The following is a 6514-nucleotide window of genomic DNA, read 5'->3' on the forward strand; positions in this document are numbered from 1 at the left end:
TAGACACAGAAAAAAACCACATCAAGGCTGCTTAGAAGTCCTCTGGTACAAGCAGTAATAAAAAATGGATAGCAGTAATAATCTTAGGATCTAGCAAAATAAGAAAATTACTACATACCAGAATAGCAGATACTTCTTTTGCCAGCATAAAGCTACTTTCATCTTTAAAAATTCAACTTCCCATTTTCTCCTACCTATTAAGGGATACTGTAGCCCCAGGAAGGATTACTGTTGTAAGGTTGCAGCCAAGCCAGGAGGATAGATCAACGTAAAACTATTGCTAAAACCCAGCACGTTCGGCTGAAAGGACGGTTTTTCCCAGAGGGGGTGATTGAAAACCCCGTGAAAACCAGACTGGTGCCAACAGTGACTCAAACGCATTAAGAGTGACAAACGGTGATGCTGCCGGCCTGGGCTACACCTGACTGGAGAAGGAGCTTTGATTGACTCTGGTTTTCTGGGACGACCCAACGGAGCTGTTCTGCCTTTTACTTCAGTCCCCCAGCACCGGGGCTGCCGTCCCGCCCAGCAAGGACTCGCTTTGCATCGTCCGTCCTTATACAACCAGTCCGTCCTTGCACCGGCAGCAAAGGATGCGCTTTGCGGTCCACAGTTTGAGGGTAGGTCCCTTCTCCCGGCTGAAGTCCTCTCGCGAAGCAGAGGCAGGGAACCCGCCGGCAAAGGCTGCAGCCCACGTGCCCACTCGTTGTGGGCTCCGAGCACAAGGGGACCAGTGGCCACGCTGGCCCAGCACAGCCCCTGCTGTGCCCACTGACTACTCCACAAGGCACGCACGTTCGCTGCAGCCCCTGAGGGATCCCACTTGGCTCCAAAGAATTGAGAGTCCAACAAAACACTCATTTCAAGGGGGGGGGGGGGGGGGGGAAGTAGCCGTGCTCCCTTTCATTAGGCTCTCAGCTTAATATTTCACCGACTTGTTCTGACACTGGGCAGCCAACACGCAGGGGCCGTAGGGCCCGGCTGGCTCTCCAGCCACTCGCTCCTGCACCTTCCATCTGGGCAAGCAGCTCTGCCGGTGCTTCGGGGCAGGTCTGGGTCCAGTTTTCTCCTCCCTCTGCATCCCCTGACAGCCATGCTTGCCAAGAGCTTGTTTATTCAGTCAGTGCTGCTGCTGCTCCAATTAACGTTATCACAGCCTCTAAAACGCACACCAGCATCAATATGGTTAAAAAGTTTTGAGATGTCAATATTCTTACTGGCCATAGCTTAATCAGGAAAGAAGTGAGGAGAAACAGTCAAAAATTATGAACTTAAAGACACTGCTACCAGTTGTTGAGAATCCTCTCCTTGAGTGCAGTCTCACCCGCCCATCACGAATGACAAAGGCAAAGTTGTTCGGGAAATGGATTTTTCATCCCATTCACTTTAAAATGCCTTTTCCCTTGTTCAACACTAGGTCAGGAAGAAAGCTGAAATTTCACGAAGTCAAATTATGAGAAACGTTTACTTCAGGTCCATGGAAAAGCTTGACACTACAAAAGCGAAGGTCAGCCGGAACTTTTCCTGCAGGCAGCTCTGCGCAGCCGGTGCCAGTCCCACCCGCAGTGCTGCCTGCACGGCTGGAGAACCAGAGCCCCTTCTTCCAAAGACCACTTTTCTTTAATTTTTAAGGCCGTTCTGCTGTATGAGGCGTTTTAGGGAGGCACAGGGACTTCCTGGGCTACAGCAAGAGGCACCTTGGTGGGTGAGAGGAGGGGTGTCGGGGCGCGGGCGGCCCCTCGCTGGGAGCTCCTCGGCAGAGCTCGGCTTTCCCTGCCCGGTCTGACAGCCCGGCAGAGAAGGGAGGACACCTGGGAAGTGCCCGAATGAAGAACGGAGTGCAGAAAAGCATGAAACTGGAAGAGAGACAAGAGGAGAAGCTTTAGGAAAACTTCACAGATGGTATTTAGACAGAAGCAGGTGCTGCGATGTTTTGCCACCATCATCCCAGGCTAGTCCCCTTTATCCCAGCTATCACCAGTACCAGCACAAGTGCTCAGCAGGGATTTGTGTTTACACAGGGCCACAGCAAGCGTGGCAGGACCCGCAGAGCACGGGTCCTGAGGTGAGTCCGGGCCGGGAGGGCAGCTCCACCACTCCTGCGCACCCAGGAAAAGTGGAAAAGAGAGTGGATGCATCCCTGCTCCCGCCATCCGCCGGCACGGCACAGCCCCGCGGGAGCAGCCTTCCCCGCTGCCCAGCGCGGGCAAAAGCCGTTCTGCTGCAGACGCCGCCAGAGCAGCCGGTACAACAGCTCCGGCAGCAATGCTAGCCCTTATCGGCGTGAAATAGGCAGTACGCTAACTATAAGCCACAATAAAGCAACTGGTAAAAATCTCATCTACGCCTTAGGAAGCCTGATGGAATCAAAACCATGTGGTTTTTTATTCTGTAAGTCACTTGGATGGCTTCATTAGCGTAGAACAAAAGGTTATTTAAATATAGTGCATCGTTAAGTGCCACAATTCCAACATTAGCTCAGCAAAATACCCTTCCCCTTAGCTAACCCAGCCTACAAGGGACCCTGCCCTTGGGGCAGCATGCTACGCACCACTGCTGCTCCGGAGCATGGCCGGGTCACATCTGTCTACGTGGTGCTTCTTGCAGGACGCCAGGCGCAGGGGCACCGGCCCCGACTGTACAGCTGTACCTACCAAAGGGGTTAGCGCAAACCAAGGCGATTAAGCACGCCAGCCACGGGGAGACTGCAGCTCGCTGCTCGCCCTCTCCCCGCTGCCGCCCGGCCCCCAGCCCCGAGGGAAACCACCGCTTTCAAAACGACGGCTGGGTCCCCAGATGGGCATTGTAGCACTGTCACCAGCCCTCACCGACAGCTCTTCTGAGCCAGCCTACAGCTCACGAAGCAACAGAAACTATTAAGTTAGGCCACCTACACAGCTAGCTCCTTTTAATAAATCTAGTAAATCAGAAAAGATAGGATACAAAAATTTGGTAAGAAATCATGTTTTCGAACAGAAATAACCAGACTCACTCTCCAGTTGCAGAAAATACTGTTTCCCTTGGGAGGGTATGAGTGCCAGCAGGCAGCGCCCACCCGGGGCAGGGGAGCCTGGGTGCAGCGGGGTGCTGAGGGGGCTTTCGGGACTTGAAAACCTGCTCAAGGCACGTCAGACATGAGGCCAAGTAAAAGGAATGTGGATTACGCACACAAAACTTAATCTATAGGTTCAGAATATTAGCAAAATGCCTTATTACAAAAAATACTGATAGGTTTAGTATCGGTTTGAATAATGTCAGACTAAAATTCTGACACCCCCGCCAAAAACCATACTCGGATTCTGCAGGGCTTGCATTTAGGAAATCAGCTGTGTGAGCTGAAGCACAGCTGTAGGGTTCAGGAGGAAACCTCCAAAACCACAGTGCGGAGCAGCGGAGACTGTAATAAGCCTTTAGTGTAGCAAGAATTGAAATGGACTGAAAAAGGCCCACCATTTCCTAAAGCCACGCATGAGTTTTAAGAGTATAAGGAGGGAAACCTTAAAAATTGAACAAAAAGTGAAATTTCACAGCCCATAGGAATCTGCTAACAACGTTCAATGGGCAGCACAGAACCTGTTACAGAGAATACTAAGACCACTTACTACTCCTGAACATTGCCATTTAGGTTTTAACCCAATGGAGCTTTTCCTCTGACAGAATAAAAGACTGAAGTAAGCCATTCAAACTTCACATTATTAAAAACGACATTTAGAAACTTCTACATTAGCTTTTCAAAATCAGTTAAGAAATGAAACATCACTGTGCTCTTGGTTTATGCTTTTGCATTTGCTGAGAAATTATTTTCATTTATCTGCATAATGGCCAAGGCAGAAAAAGCAATTTGCTACACAATTTTTGCTTTAAGCCTTGCCAAAACCAAAGAATCATCTTTTCACTGCGGTGAAGCAAGCCAGCTTCTTCAGCTCCCATATGCAGATCCAAAGTTGTGCTTTTTGTTGGGATAGTTTAAGGCTGGTGTTTAAACCCAACTCTGGCACTGAGCCACTGATTTAGAGGAGGACCCCAGTGTCAAATCCACTCACATGCCTCCTAAGCACTATTTTCTTCGTTACCATGTTTTTACTGAAACTCTCTGTAGCAGTTCTTAGCCAAGTCGCAAAAATCCGGTGACTCACCTGCAGTGTTTAAATTTCACTCGTCTGCTTCATTCTTTAAGCTGGTGTTAACACAGGCACACGCGTGTCAGGCCACCTGGCATCACAAGGGTAAAAGACCAAAAAAAAAAAAAAAAAAAGAGTCCCAGCACACACAACCTTCCAGTCCTCTTTGGAGGAGGGTCCCTCCCCAGCCCTCCCGGCAGAAAATGGCAGAAAACCAGTTCTTCTGACCTTCCCGCTGCTGACGCAGGACCTGGCGAGGGCGTAACACTGACATTTTTCCCTTCACCTCTGCCTTGGCAAGGAGTCTCAGGCAGCAGAAGCCCATTGTTTGCTTTCTAGAGGGCCCAGCAATGTCAGGAATGTCACACATCCAGGTGTAAGGACAGCAGGCGCTGCGCCCTCGGTGACAGGGGACTAGAAGGACACAGCAACCTGCAAGGGAAGACCGGGAAGGTTTCTCGCAGGGGATACCAGGTACTCCGCCGTCAGCACCGAGGAGCACAGCCGCTGCTCTGAGGGCACGAGACGACGGTGACCGTCAAGGCAGAAGCAGAAGGCAGACAGGTTTCCACTGTACGGTTAAGCATCTGGCAGAGCACGTTTATGCATACCAGGGGTTTTACTGCAGAGTGAAATTATCGTGGGAAACAACTCTTGGACATCCCCTCTTGAACAACTCCATCCTGGGGACCACATCCAGCGTTAGAGGACGGACGCTGGACTTGAGCTTACCTGCTCAATCCGTTTCATGTCCCAAGCCTAGAGAAAATCAGTGGCCCCAAGTGTGAGGTATCGTAATTCTCTCTCGCACCCAGCAGAGACTGAGCGCCTGGTCTTAAGGACGTTTCTGCCTGTTCACGGGACTTGAGTGACATCAGCTAGCCTTCGCAGGAAGGCGGCCAGGACTCACCTGTTGTTCTTGGCATCTCCTTCAACCACGGAGCAGCCTTTCCACGCGCAGGCAGGCGCAGCCCTTCACTAGAGATGGGAGTAGACAAGCGCTTTTCCTGAGAGCGTGGGGGAGTGGGGGTTTGGTTATTTTTGTTTTGCCTTTTTTTAATTTTTTAAATGAACAGAAGGCTGCTTGTAACCCCCTTCAGCTAACTGCTGTAATGCTACAGCCAAAAAGCTTGGCAACGCTTTTTGGCAGGGATTTTGTACAACAAAGAACTGTGTGAGCAGAAAACACAAAAACTACCTCACATAGCCATCAGCTCACCCTAGGCCTAGCTCGAGAAGATGCTAGAAAAAAAAAAACCACAAAGAAAGTCCTGAAGACAGACAGACAGGGGCTAAGAAAGGTAGAACTGTTTTCTCCATGAGTGGGAGTACTCACTGCACAAGAGCATCTTTGCCAGCCAAGTAGTCTGCTTTGGAGATGGGCAAAGCGGATGCCCAGGTAAACAACTGCTCCATAAAGGCTTTACACAAGGTGCAGGAACACATTCCTTCGCTATATACTGCTGTCCTTTCTACACTTATTTTTGGAAAACAGGAAGCTTATTGATTTGTTTGCAGAGGTGGCCAAAATCGGTCTTGGGAGACAGATGTCCTATTTCAGCACTGCATTTTAGTCTGCATGTTTTATACCACAGTCTTCCAACTGTTTTAAGGAAACTTATTTGACTCATTGTATGCTCTTACTGAGAGTCAGCAGAAGGGTTTTTTTGGTGTCAAACTCTTCTTGTTAAACTTTGTTGTTCTTAAACAGAAAAGGGAAGCTCTGACCTCTCTTGCTGACATTCAAAAGACCACAATATGAACGAGCATGAACCAGGAAAACACGAGCTTGTATGTTTTCTGATCCGCTCGTTCTTCTAATTCGACAATAGTTCATCACAGTGTTTGCTGCAACAGATTAAGAACAAACAGGAAGCAGAATCTGCGCAACAATCCTGTACCTCGAAGGCAATCTTCTACATGCAGACAACAATTTACCTAGCAGGGACAACGCTGAACTGTTTTCTCCAGCATCAGAAGGAACAGATTACCACAAATTAATGTTTCTAGACTGAGGGAATCCAAGAGAAAGCTAGACTAATGCAAAACCAAAAAAATTGACACAGTTTCAAAAGCTTGTCCATAGGTCACTTTAGTTTGTAAACCATTTGTACTCTAGATTTGGTACAAAAGCTGTAGGCTGTTTGTTTTCTGTTTTTTAAAAGACTGCTCATCATTTCTGGTCATGTGTAAGGATGAAGATCCTTTCTATCCAATAACATGTGTTCAAGGGGCCTTAAATTACACTCGCTGACTAGGTGCGAACACAAAAGTTAGTTCAAAATGTTAATTCACTCTCCAGTTGGAGCCATTAGGCTAACCACCCACCTCTACGCATGCAGCATGAGCAAGCCAAGGCTGGGCTGCCTGCTGTTTCAGGTGACTTAAGAAAG

Source organism: Gymnogyps californianus, chromosome 6 (genome assembly GCF_018139145.2).
Source record: "Gymnogyps californianus isolate 813 chromosome 6, ASM1813914v2, whole genome shotgun sequence".
NCBI lineage: Eukaryota > Metazoa > Chordata > Aves > Accipitriformes > Cathartidae > Gymnogyps > Gymnogyps californianus.